At 47.5% G+C, this 14,972-nt stretch overlaps 1 protein-coding gene across 2 annotated transcripts in view; it reads left to right on the top strand.

Moving 5' to 3' along the window:
* The window catches only part of fhip1b (FHF complex subunit HOOK interacting protein 1B), a 110,585-nt gene that overhangs the window by 10,145 nt on the left and 85,468 nt on the right, over positions 1-14,972 (top strand). Inside the window, exon 2 of one of the 2 annotated variants that reach the window (XM_048598169.1) lies at positions 7,954-8,065. The exons of the other annotated variant lie outside the window; for it this stretch is intronic. The gene's annotated coding sequence lies outside the window, so the exon portion shown is untranslated. The remainder of the gene's footprint in view (positions 1-7,953; positions 8,066-14,972) is intronic. 2 annotated transcript variants of the gene reach the window in all.

Genomic DNA, 14,972 nt, shown 5'->3' with positions numbered 1-14,972 from the left:
GCGGCACTCCCTCAGTCTGGACTCTCTGACAGTGTGACACTCCCTCAGTCTGGATTCTCTGACACTGTGACCTTCCCTCAATGCTCACTCTCTGACAGTGCAGCACTCCCTCAATGCTCACTCTCTCAACAGTGCGGCACTCCCTCAGCACGGACCCTCTGACAGTGTGGCACTCCCTCAGTCTGGACTCTCTGACAGTGTGACACTCCCTCAATGCTCACTGTCTGACAGTGCGGCACTCCCTCAGCATTGACCCTCTGACAGTGCAGCACTCTCTCAGTATTAACCTTGCAGCAGCTTGGTACTGTTTTAGTGCTGCTTTGGGCGTGGTGGTTTGGAATATGTTTGTTTGTCTGGAGTGTGTGGTTTGAGTGGGATTGGTGCATTTAACTTTCTGGTTGCTTCAGCAAGGCTGCTTCTGAACATACAAAGTTACTGCAGCACCTGCCCCCGATCGGACCGATGAGCTCACTGAGCTGCATGTCAAAGCCTGTCAGTTGATGCAGGAGCTGGCTCATTAGGTTGGGTCCTGGGTGAAGTGCAAGGTGTGTTGAAAATGTGTTCACAGTTTCAAACTATGTTCTCAAAACTTTAAAGTAACCCTTTTCAATGTCACATCTCCCTCCCAGCCCCTGCCTTTGAATAGGCCTGTAACTTTTGACTGGCTTGTATGGGGAGAGAGGGATTAAAGCAGAGAACTGAGGGTTGAGGAAGGTGGGGTGTGCTAGGCTGGCTGTGTCATCTCAGTTGTGAAGGGAATGTTCACTATGAGGATTACCACATAGGCCACCCTGCAATTTGAAGCTATCCACTGCAGTTAGTTAACTCTGTAATGCAAGAGTGGTTGAACCCTGGGATAAAATGCAAATACCCTTTCCTAGCAGATTAAATAGATTGAATGTCTCTGGCGCAGCAATTATAGCGAACCTGTTTAAGTAGATTTCTCTCATAGAGAGTCAAAGAATTCGGACTTTCCACAGTAAATGGACCAGATATGGAATTGAACAATTGTTTTCCTTTCAGCTCAATGTGTGGGTGTATACCCTTTGAGTTGCTTGACACTTGGTTCCTGAGATTTGTTATAGGAATTTGCACAAATTTAACTTCGTGCAGAAGTGTTGCAAGGGAGTGACATGGACAGTAATGCAATTGAGCAAAAGTGAAATGACCATGATAAGATTATAAGAAATTAAGCAGGTGTAGGTTATTCAGACCTTCAAGCCTTCTCCACCTTCTCAGCGATGATATGATAGGGATCACTACTCCATTTTCCTGTCTGTCCAACCTCTTTGTCCATCCAAAATCTGTCAAAATCATCCTTGAATAGATTCATTGACCTAGCTTACATTGCAATCTGTGGAAGAGAGTTCCAAAGACTGACAGCCCTCAGGAGAAATTTTTTCTCATCTTCGACTTAAATTGGACATTCCTTATTTTCAAACTCTGTCCCTGGTTTGAGCCTCTCCTACAAGAAGCATCTACTAAGCTCCTCTAAGCATCCACTCTGTCAACACCCCTCAAAATCCTATATAAATCACTAACATCACCTCTCATTCTTCTAAACTCCACAGTGAATATAGACCTAACCCGCTTAACATATCTTCACAAGACTATCTGTCCTCAACCCAGGAATCACACGAGTGAACCTTCTCTGAATTGTTTTCAGTGATGGCCCAGCATTGCAACATTGACATTTGTAGGAGATCAGGCGACCAAAAATTTACACTCATCTCTCAACTTGAGATCTCATTAATGCCCTGCATTGTTGTACCAAATTTCTCCAACTAACAAGTCGAAATCCTGGAATTCTCTCCCTAATGGCATTGTGGGCCAACTCACAGCAGGAGGACTGCAGCGGTTCAAGAAGGCAGCTCACCGCCGCCTTCTCAAGGCAACTAGGGATGAGCAAGAAATGCTGGCCAGCCAGCGACTCCCACATCCCACAATGAATAGAAAAAAAGTCTGCCGCTGCCCCTTTTAACTTTGTTTTTTGTCCATTGATGAAATCTGGGTGTTGCTGGCTAGGCCAGCATTCATTGCCTGTTCCCAGTTACATATAAAACATACAAAATAGGTGCAGAAATTGTCCATCTGTCTCCTCAAGCCTGCTCAGCTATTAATAAAATCATGGCTAACCCGTTTGTGTTTAACATTCCACAATCACATCTACCTCCTGATAATTCTTATTTCTCCTGCCTAACAAGAAGCTATTCACAGTTCTGAGTAAGGGTCACCGGACCTGAAACATTAACTCTGTTTTTTCCTTCACAGATGCTGCCAGACCTGCTGAGCTTTTCCAGCAACTTTGTTTTTTTTCTGACTTACAGCAGTTCTTTTGGTTTTATTTTTAAGAAGCTATTCGCCTCTGTCTAAAAAATATTCAATGACCCCATCTACATTGTCTTCTGAGGCAGAAAGTTCTGGCAGAGATTTCCAAAGTTACTCAACCCTCCGAGAGAAAATATTTCCCCTCATCTGTCTTAAAAAGGTGACCCCCAACTCTTAAACAGCGTCCCCTAGTTCTAGATTGCCCCACATGAGGAAACTTACATTCCTTTAATATAGAAGTAAAATACTCCAAACGCTGAAAATCTGAAACAAACACAGAAATTACCTTAGAAACTCAGTAGGTCTGGCAGCATCTGCAAAAAGAGAGAAACAGAGTTAACATCTTGAGTCCACCATTAATCCTTCTCTACATCCACCCTGTCAAGACCATTCAGGATTTTATACACTTGAATCAAGTAACCCCTTGCTCTTTTAAACTCTAGTGGAAGCAAGCCCTGTCTGTCTAAATTCATTCCACTCGGTCCAGATATAAATTGAATAAACCTCCTTCCCCCTGACGGGTTAGTGGTGAACTGCTGTAGTCCTGTAGGGGCGCCACAATTCTGCTAGAAATGAAGTTGCTGGATTTAGACCCCTCCACACTAATGGACCAGAAATTATAGTTCCAAGTCAAGATGATGTGTGGCTTAGTAGTGTTCCCATGCATCTGCAGCCCTCATCCTTCTAGGGTATAGAGGTTGTGGTTTTGATACTTTGCGATATTCCTGATTTCTTTTGGAGGAGCCTTAGAAATTACATCTTGTAGGTGGTAATACTGCTGCTACTGTGTGTCAATCGTGAAGGTAGTGAATGTTGAAAGTGTGGATAAGGTCCAAATCAAGTTGGTTGCTTTGTCCTGGATGATATGAAACTTCTTGAGCATTGTTGCAGCTGCATTTGTCCAAACAAGTGTGAATTATTCCATCCCAGTCCTTATTTGTGTTTTGTAGCTGGTGGACAGGCTTTGGGCAGATGGGAGGTGAGTTAATCATCAGCGAATTTCTAGCCTCTGATCTGCTTTTAGAGTCATACGGCATAGAAATAGGCCCTTCGGCCCACCAAGTCTGTGCCTGTAGTCGCAGTATTTATATGGCTGGTCCAGTCAGTTTCTTTTCAATGATAATCCCCAGGTTATTTGATAGTGGGGAATCAAGCGATGGCAATGCCATTGAATGTCAATAAGTGATAGTTAGATTCTCTCCTGTTGGAGATAGTTATTGCTTTGCACTCGTGTGATATGATATTACTTGCTTATCTGCCCAAACCTTTATGTTGTTGAGCTCTTGCTGCGTTTGGACATGGACTGCTTTGGTATCCGAGGAGTCATGAGTGATGCTGAGCATTGTGCAATCATTGACGAACATTCCAACTTCTGACCTTATGATGGATAGAAGGTCATTGATGAAGCAGCTGAAGATAGGTGTGGCCTGGGCTATTTCACAGTGCTTTCCTGCTGTGTGTCGCTCACGCATGGTGTTTAATAGTACCCTCTAGTGTGTTTTTAGCCTAGGGCCTTATGCTGGCTTGTTCCTTGGTTGATGTTGTTGACTGCAGGGACTATAAGCAAGTCCTGTTGGTGGAGATGAGTTATTGCACTGTGTCAGGAACTGCCAGTTGTTTGGCAGGGCACAGTGCTGATTCTAGCTACAAACATTTCCTATTCAGAGGAATGCAGGTTGTTGGTGTGTTTGAGTTACAGGTCAATAAATCATCATCAATCTTCTCCTCCTGTAAGTGAACAGTTAAATAGAAACATAGAAGATAGGAGCAGGAGGAGACCATTTGGCCCTTTGAGCCTGCTCCATCATTCATCACGATCATGGCTGATCATTCAACTCAATAGTGTAATCCTGCTTTCTCCCTGTAACCTTTGATCCCATTCACCCCAAGTGCACTATCTAGCTGCCTGTTGAATACATTCAATGTTTTGCCATCAACTACTTCCTATGGTAATGAATTCCACAGGCTCACCACTATTTGGGTGTAGAAATGCCTCCTCATCTCCATCCTAAATGGTCTACCCCGAATCCTCAGGCCGTGACCCCTGGTTCTTGGCAAACCCACCATCAGCAACATCTATCCTGTATAGCCCTGTTAGAATTTTAAAAGTCTCTATGAGATAAAGAACAAAGAATAAAGAAAATTACAGCACAGGAACAGTCCCTTTGGCCCTCCAAGCCTACACCGATATACGGCCCATCACAACTAAAATCCCCTACCCTTCTGGGGACCATATCCCTCTATTTCCATCCTATTCATGTATTTGTCAAGACGCCCTTTAAAAGTTACTATAGTATCTGCTTCCACTACCTCCCCCAGCAGCAAGTTCCAGGCATCCACCACCCTCAGCGTAAAAAACTTGCCTGGTACATCACCTTTAAACCTTGCCCCTCGCACCTTAAACCTATGGCCCCTAGTAACTGACTCTTCCACCCTGGGAAAAAGCTTCTGACTGTCCACTCTGTCCATGCCCTTCATAATCTTGTAGACCTCTATCAGGTTGCCCCCTCAACCTCTGTCATTCTAGTGAGAACAACCCAAGTTTCTCCAACCTCTCCTCATAGCTAATGCCCTTCATACCAGGCAACATCCTGGTAAATCTTTTCTGTACCTCCTCCAAAGCCACCACTTCCTTCTGGTAGTGTGGTAACCAGAATTGAACACAATATTCCAAATGCGGCCTGACTAAGGTTCTATAAAGCTGCAGCATTACCTGCCGATTTTTAAACTCAGTGCCCTGGCCGATGAAGGCAAGCATGTCGTATGCCTTGTTGACTACCTTCTCCACCTGCGTTGCCACTCTTAGTGACCGGTGTACCTGTACACACAGATCCCTCTGCCTCTCAGTACTCTTAAGGGTTCTGACATTTACTGTATATTTTCCATCCGGATTAGACTTTCCGAAATGCATTACGTCACATTTTTGCGCTCACCTCTGACCCCGTGCGACTTTACCTTCTGTATCAGCCTGCCATGAGGGACCTTGTCAAAGGCCTTGCGGAAGTCCATGTAGACAACATCCACTGCCCTACCCTCATCGATCATCTTCGTCACTTCCTCAAAAAACTCAACCAAATTAGTGAGACTCGACCTCCCCTTCACAAAACCATGTTGCCTATTGCTAATATGCCCACTTATTTCCAAGTGGGAGTAAATCCTGTCTCGAAGAATCCTCTCCAATAATTTCCCTACCACTGACGTAAGGCTCACCAGCCTGTAATTAGCTGGATTATCCTTGCCACCCTTCTTAAACAAAGGAACAACATTGGCTATTCTCCAATCTCTGGGACCCCCACTGTAGCCAATGAGGATACAAAGATTTCTGTCAAGGCCCCAGCAATTTCCTTGCTTGCCTGTTAGTATTCTGGGGTATATCCCATCAGGTCCTGGGGACTTGTCTACCATAATGTTTTTCAAAACACCCAATACCTCCTCCCTTTTGATCTCAGCATGACCCAAACTATCTACACACCTTTCCCCAGATTCATCATCCACCAAGTCCTTCTCTGTGGTGAATACTGACGCAAAGTACTCATTTAATACCTCGCCCATTTCCTCTGGCTCCACACATAAATTTTGTTCCCTGTCCTTGAGTGGGCCAGCCCTCTCCCTGGCTACCTTCTTGCTCTTTATATATGTATAAAAAGCCTTGGGATTTTCCTTAATCCTGTTGGCCAATGACTTTTCATGACCCCTTTTAGCCCTCCTGACTCCTTGCTTAAGTTTCTTTTGACTTTCCTTATATTCCACCCTTGCTTCATGTGTTCCCAGCCTCCTAGCCTTGCTAAATGTTTCATTTTTCTTTTTGATTAGGCTCACAATATCTCTCGTTATTCAAGTTTCCCTAAACTTGCCATGCTTATGCTTCGTCCTTACAGGAATGTGCTGGTCCTGAGTTTCCAGCAACTTATACTTGAAAGACTCCCACATACCATATGTTAATGTTCCCTCAAATATCTGTCTCCTATCTACATACTTCAGTTCCCGCCGAATATTATTGTAATTAGCCTTCCCCCAATTTAGCACCTTCAACTGACAACTACAGTTGTTTTTATCCATTAGTACCTTAAAGCTTACTGAATTGTAAGCTTACTGACCCTGCTACCGCCTCCCCCCACCCCACCCCATTCTTCTGAACTCCAGTGAAAACAATCCTAACCTAGTCAATCTCTCCTCATGTTAGTCCGGCCATCCCTGGAATCATCGCTGTACTCCCTCGAGAGCAAGGGCGTCCTTCTTCCAAAAGAAGACCAAAACTACGTACAATATTCCAGGTGTGGCCTCACCAAGACCCTGTATAACTACAATAACACATCCCTGTTACTGTGCTTAACCTCTCGTAATGAAGGCCAACATACCATTTGCTTTCTTTACCCTCTGCTGCCCTTCAGCGACTGGTACACGAGGACACCCGGGTCCCGCTGCACACTCTCCTCTCCCAATTTACAGCCATTCCGGTAGTAATCTGCCTTCTTGTTTTTGCTTCCAAAGTGAATAACCTCACATTTATCTAAATTATACTGCATCTGCCATTGATTTGCCCACTCACCCAACCTGTCCAGATCATGCTGAAGGACCTCTGCATCCTCGTCACAGTTCACCCTTCCTCCCAACTTGGTATCATCTGCAGTTATAATCCATACTTCGTGTGTCAGCAACTCCAGCATTTATTGCTTACTAAAACTCTTACCTCTTTACACAGTCCAAGGGAACAGTGCTCCTGTTCATGGGCAGATTTTCAGATCTGTTGACAGGGCTGGTCATTATACTTACAGAAGGATGTTAATGTGTGGGAAGCAGTTCTCATACCTGGAATGAATGGATTGCCTCATGAGGAAAGGCCAAACAGAACAGTCAGAGGTAAAATATATGTGGGGACTTGACTGGGTGGATTTGGAGAAGATGTTTCCTCATGTGGGAGAATCTAGATTTAGGGGTCACTGTTTAAAAATAAACAGGTGCACTTTTAAGACAGAGATGAGGAAACATTTTTCTGTCAGAGGAATGTGAGTCTTTGGAATTCCCTTCCTCAAAAGGCAGTGGATGCAGAATCTTTAAACATTTTCAAGGCAGTAGATGGATTCTTGGTTACCAAGGGGATGAAAGGTAATGGGTATCCTGGAATGTAGAGTTGAGGTTAAAATCAGATCAGCCGTGATCCTATTGAATGGTGGAACAGGCTTAAAGGGCCAAGTAGCCTACTCTTATTCCTGTTCCTTGTTTGTATGCTAACCCCAGGCAAGAAACTGATGGGGAAAGCTGGTGACAGGTAATTCCCCACTCTCTGTTTCTTGTATATGTTCATGGGTATTTCTCCAAAATCCCCGACTCTGCTAGTCTGTGGGCACTGAGACTGTTTGTTGCAGGAATGGGTCACCCTGGCTAATTGGAAGCAGCGATGTCTGTGTTTCATTGTGCTATAAACAACCTCACCAAGGAGCAATGGACCCAGCCTGAACAGTGTTTCTCGGAAGTGTTCCTAATCTCTTTTTCAGCGTTTGTCAGGAAATTGCTGTGCAGAGCTTGGTAGGGATGTGGCCTGGCAATATTACTCAGACAGTTTCAGTTAACATAATGACAGCAATACAGGAAATGTCTTTTAACCAGAAATACTCATTTCGGCAGATACAGGAACAGGGATCTCAGCCAGAGCTGGAGTCTGTCCTGAGGAGTTAATCTCAGCAGTGAAAGGGCGTTGAGTCGTTTTGTGGTGCTACGTTGATTGACTTTGCATGTGGTAAGGATGTGAACTCATGAACTCTGTTATAAACCAGTCACCTGACCACTAGGCTGCTGTTCTGAAGAAAAACTAAGCTCCTTTAACTTAATCAAACGTCGCAGAGGGTTCACGGGTAAGTTAGTTATAAAAATAGGTATGACCCAAGTCACATGAGATAGTATCAGATCAGGTGATCAAAAGTTCAGAAAAGGAGGTTGGTTTCAAGCACCTTTACAGTGGGATGGTGAGGAAGAGAAGTGAAGAGGTTAGGGGAGGGGATTCCAGAGCTTGCAGCTAAATGCACATGCCAGTGGTGGAGCATTTGGGAGTAGTTTAAGAGTGAGATAAAGAGAATCACAGCAATCTCGTAGGGTTGTGGGGCTGGAGAATGAAACAGAGATGAGGAGCAGCAAGACAATTGAGGAATTTCTAAATAAGGTTGAGAATTTTAAAATTGAGGCATAGCTGGACCAAGAGCCAATGTCGGTCCTTTGAATTCAGTGTCACCAGTCCATCTCCAATCCTGAGGCTGCAATCCCCTCTCAGCCAGTGCATACCACCACATGCAGTACATCATTCCCAAGTCAGCTCCTTGCCCTCTTCCCCGACAGACCCCTTTCCTTCACATTCCTACCCCGACACACCACTCATCATTCAATTTACTCCCCTCACCCCTGTGGACCTCCTGCAGTCTGAGTTGGAAATAAAGGTTCTCACAATGATCTTTGCACCTTGCAAGTGCCTGGGAGAGAGAGAGTGTACACTATCCGGTGTCTGGCAATGAGCTTCTGATGGATCTGGGGAAACCTTGGCAGTTCATTAGTCTAATAATCCAACCAAAAACAGTTTGGTTCTTCTACTGGAGTATGGCACAGGGCACAGTGGTAATTTGCTGAAACTTGGCTAAAACCTTAAGCCTTCAAGCCTGCTCCACCATTCAGTACGATCATCCAACTCAGTACCCTGTTCCTGCTTCTCTCCATACCTTTTGATCCCTTTAGAACTATGTCTGAAGTCTATGTCTAACTCCTTAAAAACATTCCATGTTTTGTCTTCAACTGCTTTCTGTGGCGGAGAATTCCATTGGCTCACCACTCTCTGGTTGAAGAAATTTCTTGTCATCCTAGTCCTAAATAGCCTGCCATGAATCCTTAAACAGTCACTCCTGATTTTGGACTCCCTGCTTATGGGGAATATCTTTCCTACATTTACTCTGTCTTGTGGTCAAACATTGTGATCAAATTGTACAGGACTCCCATCAGACCTACCATGGGTATAGTGCCCAGCTCCGGATGTTGAGACACAAGAGACTTTAAATGCTAGAGTTTGAGCAGAAAGAACGTGCAAGACAGTATTTTACTCTTCAATCACGTTACACTGACAGTACTTTAACCTTTCATTGGAATGCCAGCTCCCCAACAGGGCAGCACTCTCTTAGGACTAACCGTCCAACAGTGCAGCATTCCCTCAGCACAGAGCATCTGACAGCGCGACACTCCCTCAGCACTGACCCTCTGACAGTGCAGCACTCTCTCAGTACTGACCCTCTAACAGTGCGGCACTCCCTCAGCATTGACCCTCCAACAGTGCAGCACTCCTTCAGCACTGATCCTCTGACAGTGCAGCACTCCCTCAGTGCTGACCCTCTGACAGCCCCTCAGCACTGACCCTCCAACAGTGCAGTAAGACCTCAGTCTGGGACCTGGAATGTCAGGACCGTTATGGAATGTCCCACTGGTGACAGACTGGAATGTCGCACCGCCATTGTTGCTCGGGAGCTCAGATGCTAGGATATTGACATTGTCGCCCTGAGTGAAACCCGGCGGGCAGCGGAAGGACAGCTCAGAGAGCAAGGTGGTGGCTGCACTTTCTTCTGGAAAGGCAAGGCCAAAGAAGACCTCCATGTCAATGGAGTCGGCATTGTCAACAAAAATGGAGGACCAGTTCAAAAACTCCCCCTGTAGAATAAGTGAATGTCTCGTGATACTCTGGTTCGCCCTTGCTCAGAACCAGTATGTCACAGTGTTCTGTGCATATGCACCAACGCTTGATGTAGCAGGTGAGGATTAGGAAGAATTCTGCTCCAGCCTTGACCAGTCTCTTTGACAAGTCCCTGCAGTGGACAAACTAATTGTCCTTGGCGACTTCAATGCCAGCGTCAGCAGAAGTGTTGACCTTTTGGGGCGATGTAATTGGGATGGACAGAGTAGAGAAACAAAACTCCACTGGTACCCTTCTCCTGACTGAATGTCACAAACACAACCTCCTCGTCACCAACGCACTGTTCCGCCAAAGGGACAAATACAAGACAAAGTATCAGCACCAGTGCTCCAAATGTTGGCACCTCCTGCACTGTGTCATTGTCAGAGCAAGGGATCAGAAAGACATTAAAATCACCCCCACCATGACAGGAGCTGATGACTGTTGGATTGATCATCACCTGATCCGAGCCAGGATCAACATCAGTATGGCCCTGCCGAACCAGAGATAACAGAAGCAGAGATAACAGAAGCAGTGCTACTAGATGTTCAACTTTGAGGCACTTAAAGACCTGGAAAAAATAGCCTCACATAACCAGCTCTTCTCCACAAACCTAGCGACCCTTGGCGACACCAAGTCACAGGATTCCACTTGCCTCTCGTCCGCCCTTAAGACTGCCGTCATCAATATCTGCAAAAAATCGGTCAGTCACTGAACCAGGAAACACCAAGACTAGTTTGATGAGAATGATCTGGAGATCCAAGAACTGTTAAGCTGGAAGCGTGTGGCATTTCTGAGTGTAAAACAACAATCAGGCCTACACGAGACTGAAGGCTGAGGTCCAACAAAAAACCCCGACATAAAGAACAGGTGGTGGGTGGAAAAAGCGCTGGGGGCCCAATGAATGGCCAACAGCCATGACATGCATGGTTTCGTCTGTGCTGTCAAGACCACATATGGACCAAACAGCCATGGCCTCACAGCACTGCTGGCCAAGGATGGAGTGACTATCAAAAATGCTGGGGGGAGCACTTCAGAGACCTCCTCAACCAGGGGTCTGTTGTCGATCCGAGCATCCCTGAATGCATCCCCCAGCATACTGCATGCCACAAGCTCAGCAACACCCCAGCCCTGCATGAAGTAGAGAAGGCCATCTGCAAGCTCAAGAACAACAAGGCTGCCGGAGCAGACAGTATCCCCGCTGAGGCATTGAAGTGCGGAGGCAAAGAGTTCCTGCTGCAGCTACTTGTCTGCCTTATCTGGAAGTAGGAGAACATGCCGGGAGAGCTCCAAGATGCCGCAGTCATGAGCATTTTCAAAAATGCTCAACAAGTCCAACTGTGGTAACTATCGGGGAATCTCCCTGATGTCAACCATTGGAAAAGTCATTGCCAAGGTCATCCTCAACCATCTCCTCCCGGAATCGCAGTGTGGCTTTTGGCCATAGAACGTCACAATGGACATGATTTTTACCGCATGCCAGCTGCAGGAGAAATGCAGAGAAAAGAACCTAGTCCTGTACATGTCCTTCTTTGACCTTACAAAGGCCTTTGATGCTGTCAATCGGGAAAAATTATGGAGCGTCATTCTCCACTTTGGCTGCACCATGAAGTTTATCACCATCCTTCGCCTGCTCCACGATGACATGGAAGTCATGATAATGACAAATGATTCCACCACTGACCCATTCCCCATTCAGACCAGTGTCAAGCAGGGCTGCATCATCACCCCAACGCTGTTCTTGATCTACCTCATTGCAACGCTTCAACTCGCCACCGACAAACACCACACTGGAGTGGGGCTAACACAGAACTAGCAGGAAATTAGTTAACCTCCACTGCCTTCAAACCAAAACCAAAGTCACCCCAACCAGTGTCATTCAGTTGCCATTAACAGATAGTAAGAACTGCTGATGCTGGAGTCAGAATAACACAGTGTGGAACTGGAGGAGCACAGCAGGCCAGGCAGCATCAGAGGAACGGGAAAGTTGACGTTTCAGGTCGGGACCCTTCTTCAGAAATGAGGGAGGGGGAAGGGAGCTCCGAAATAGAGGGAGGAGGGGTAGGGTTGGGAAAGACAGGTGGGATGGTGATAGGTGAGTACAGGTAGGCAGTGATGGGGTTTGGTCAGTGAGGTGGGAGAGAAGATGGACAGGTTGTGTCAGGTCAAGGAAGCGGGGATGAGAGGGAGGGTTGGTCATGGGATGAGGCCAGGGTGGGGAGATTTTGAAACTGGTAAAGTCCACATTTATACCATCGGGCTGTAGGCTCCCAAGGCGGAATATGAGGTGCTGCTCCTCCAGTTTGCGGGTGGCATCATTGTGACACTGGAGGATGCCCAGGATGGACATGTCACCCAGGGAGTGGGAGGGGGAGTTGAAATGGTTCGCAACTGGAAGGTGTTGTTTGTCACGAACAGAGCGCAGGTGCTCCACAAAGCGGCCTCCAAGCCTCTGCTTGGTCTCACCGATGTAGAGGAGGCCACGTCAGGAGCAGCGGATGCAGTAGACCACATTGGTGGATGTGCAGGTGAACCCCCGTCTCATGTGAAAGGTTTTTTTGGTTCCTTGCATGGAGGTGAGGGGGGAGGTGTAGGGCCAGGTGTAGCACTTCCTAAGGTTGCAGGGAAAGGTGCCCGGGGTGGTGGGGGTAGCGGGGAGTGTGGAGCGGACGAGGGAGTCGCAGAGAAAGCGGTCCCTATGGAAGGCAGATGGGGTGGGAGGGAAATATATCTTTGCTTGTGGAGTCAGATTGCAGGTGGCAGACGTGGTGGAGAATGATGCGTTGAATCTGGTGGTTAGTGGGGTGATACGTGAGCGTAAGGGGGATTCTGTCTTTGTTTATATTGTGGGGAGGGGATGTGAGGGCAGAGGTGCGGGAAACGCAAGAGATGCGGTCGAGAGCATTTTCGACCACTGAAGGGGGGAAGTTGCGGTCCTTGAAACATGAGGACATCTGGGATGTTTGGGAGTGGAACGCCCCATCTTGGGAGCAGACGCGGCGGAGGTGGAGGAGGAGGAATTGTGAGTAGGGGATCGCATTCTTGCAGGAAGGTGGGTGAGAGGAGGTGTCGTCTAGATAGCTGTGGGAGTCGGTAGGCTTGAAATAGATATCGATTTTGAGGTGGCCACCAGAGATGGAGACAGAGAGGTCTAGGAAAGAGAGAGAGGTATCAGAGATGGCCCAGGTGAACTTGAGGTTGGGGTGAAAGGTATTAGTAAAGTTGATGAACTGTTCAAGCTTGTTGTGGGAGCACGAGGCAACGCTGATACAGTCAATGATGTAACGGAGGAAGAGGTGGGGGATAGTGCCAGTGTAGCTGTGGAAGGGATGCTTGCGTATGTGCAGTCTCAGAGGATGTACTCCAGACCATCATCAGCACCCTTATGGAGGTATATGAGAGCATGGCTCTCATCCAAAACATCCACAATATGAAGATCCTCAACCAACCTGGCCTGGCATTGTGGAGCAAACCCCTGATCATCAAGGTCCACAGGGAGGCCTTAGAGAATGTTGACCACTTCCAGTACCTTGGGAGTGTCCTATTGGCCAAAGCAGCTATTGATGAAGAGATCCTGCACCACGTCTAGTGTGCGAAACCAGCCTTCAGCCGCCTGAGGAAAATGGCGTTCAAGGACAACAGTATCAGATGCGACACCAAGATCATAATTTGTAGAGCTGTGGTGGTTCCTGCCTCCTATGTAGCTCTGAGACAGGTGCAGCATGGTGGCTGAGTGGTTAGCACTGCTACCTCACAATGCCAGGGACCTGGGTTCAATTCCACCCTCGGGCAACTGTCTGTGTGGAATTTGCACGTTCTCCTTGTGTCTGCGTGGGTTTCCTCCCACAATCCAAAGATGTACAAGTTAGGTGGATTAGTCCTGGGAAATGCAGGCTTACAGGGATGGGATGGTTGTGCTGCTGTTCGGAGGGTGGGCGTGAACTCAGTGGGCCAAATGGCCTGCTTACATACTGTAAGAATTCTGAATAATTCGATGAAAAGACATGGACTGTCTACAGCAGACACCTGAAGGTGCTGGAGCAGTACCACCAATGCTGTCTGTGCAAGATCCTGCGAATCTGCAGGGAAGAAAGATGCACCAACACCAGCATCCTCGACGAGGCCAACATCCCCAGCGTTGAGGCACTGACCACTCTTGATCGGCTGCGATGGGCTGTACACGTTATCCACATGACCGACACGAGACCCCCCAACCATGTGCTGTACTCTCAGTTCCAACACGGAAGGCGAGCCCCAGGGGGACAGAGAAAGCTCTTCAGTGATATCCTCACGGCTTCACTGGCAAAGTGCGACATTCCCACAGACACTTGGGAATCACTGGCCCAAGACTGTTCAAAGTGGAGGAGGAGCATCAGGAAGGCATCAAACACCTTGAGACTTGCTGTCGGCGAAAGCAGAAGTCAGGTGAAAACTGCGAGAGGAGCGTGCTGCCACACCAACACCCTGCCCACTATTCCCGTGAGCGCGTTCTGCTCCAAGTGTAATAGAGCCTGTGGTAGCCGCATAGGTCTGTATAGCCAACTATGGACTTGCCCTGAGTGGGAGAGTCATCTTTGTCTGTGAGGGACCGCCAATGAATGAGTGACTACCTCAGCACTGACCCAAAGACAATGCAGTACTACCTCAGTGTTGACCCTCCAACAGTACAGCAGTCCCTTCGCACTGACCCTCCGACAGTGCGGCACTCCCTCAGCACTGACCCTCCGACAGTGTGGCGCTCCCTCAGCACTGACCCTCCGACAGTGCGGCGCTCCCTCAGCACTGACCCTCCGACAGTGCGGCGCTCCCTCAGCACTGACCCTCCGACAGTGCGGCGCTCCCTCAGCACTGACCCTCCGACAGTGCGGCGCTCCCTCAGCACTGACCCTCCGACAGTGCGGCGCTCCCTCAGCACTGACCCTCCGACAGTGCGGCGCTCCCTCAG

The sequence above is a fragment of the Rhincodon typus genome, chromosome 6, assembly GCF_021869965.1.
Source record: "Rhincodon typus isolate 14 chromosome 6, sRhiTyp1.1, whole genome shotgun sequence".
NCBI classification, from domain to species: domain Eukaryota; kingdom Metazoa; phylum Chordata; class Chondrichthyes; order Orectolobiformes; family Rhincodontidae; genus Rhincodon; species Rhincodon typus.
This window is presented reverse-complemented; position numbering and strand designations above follow the sequence as displayed.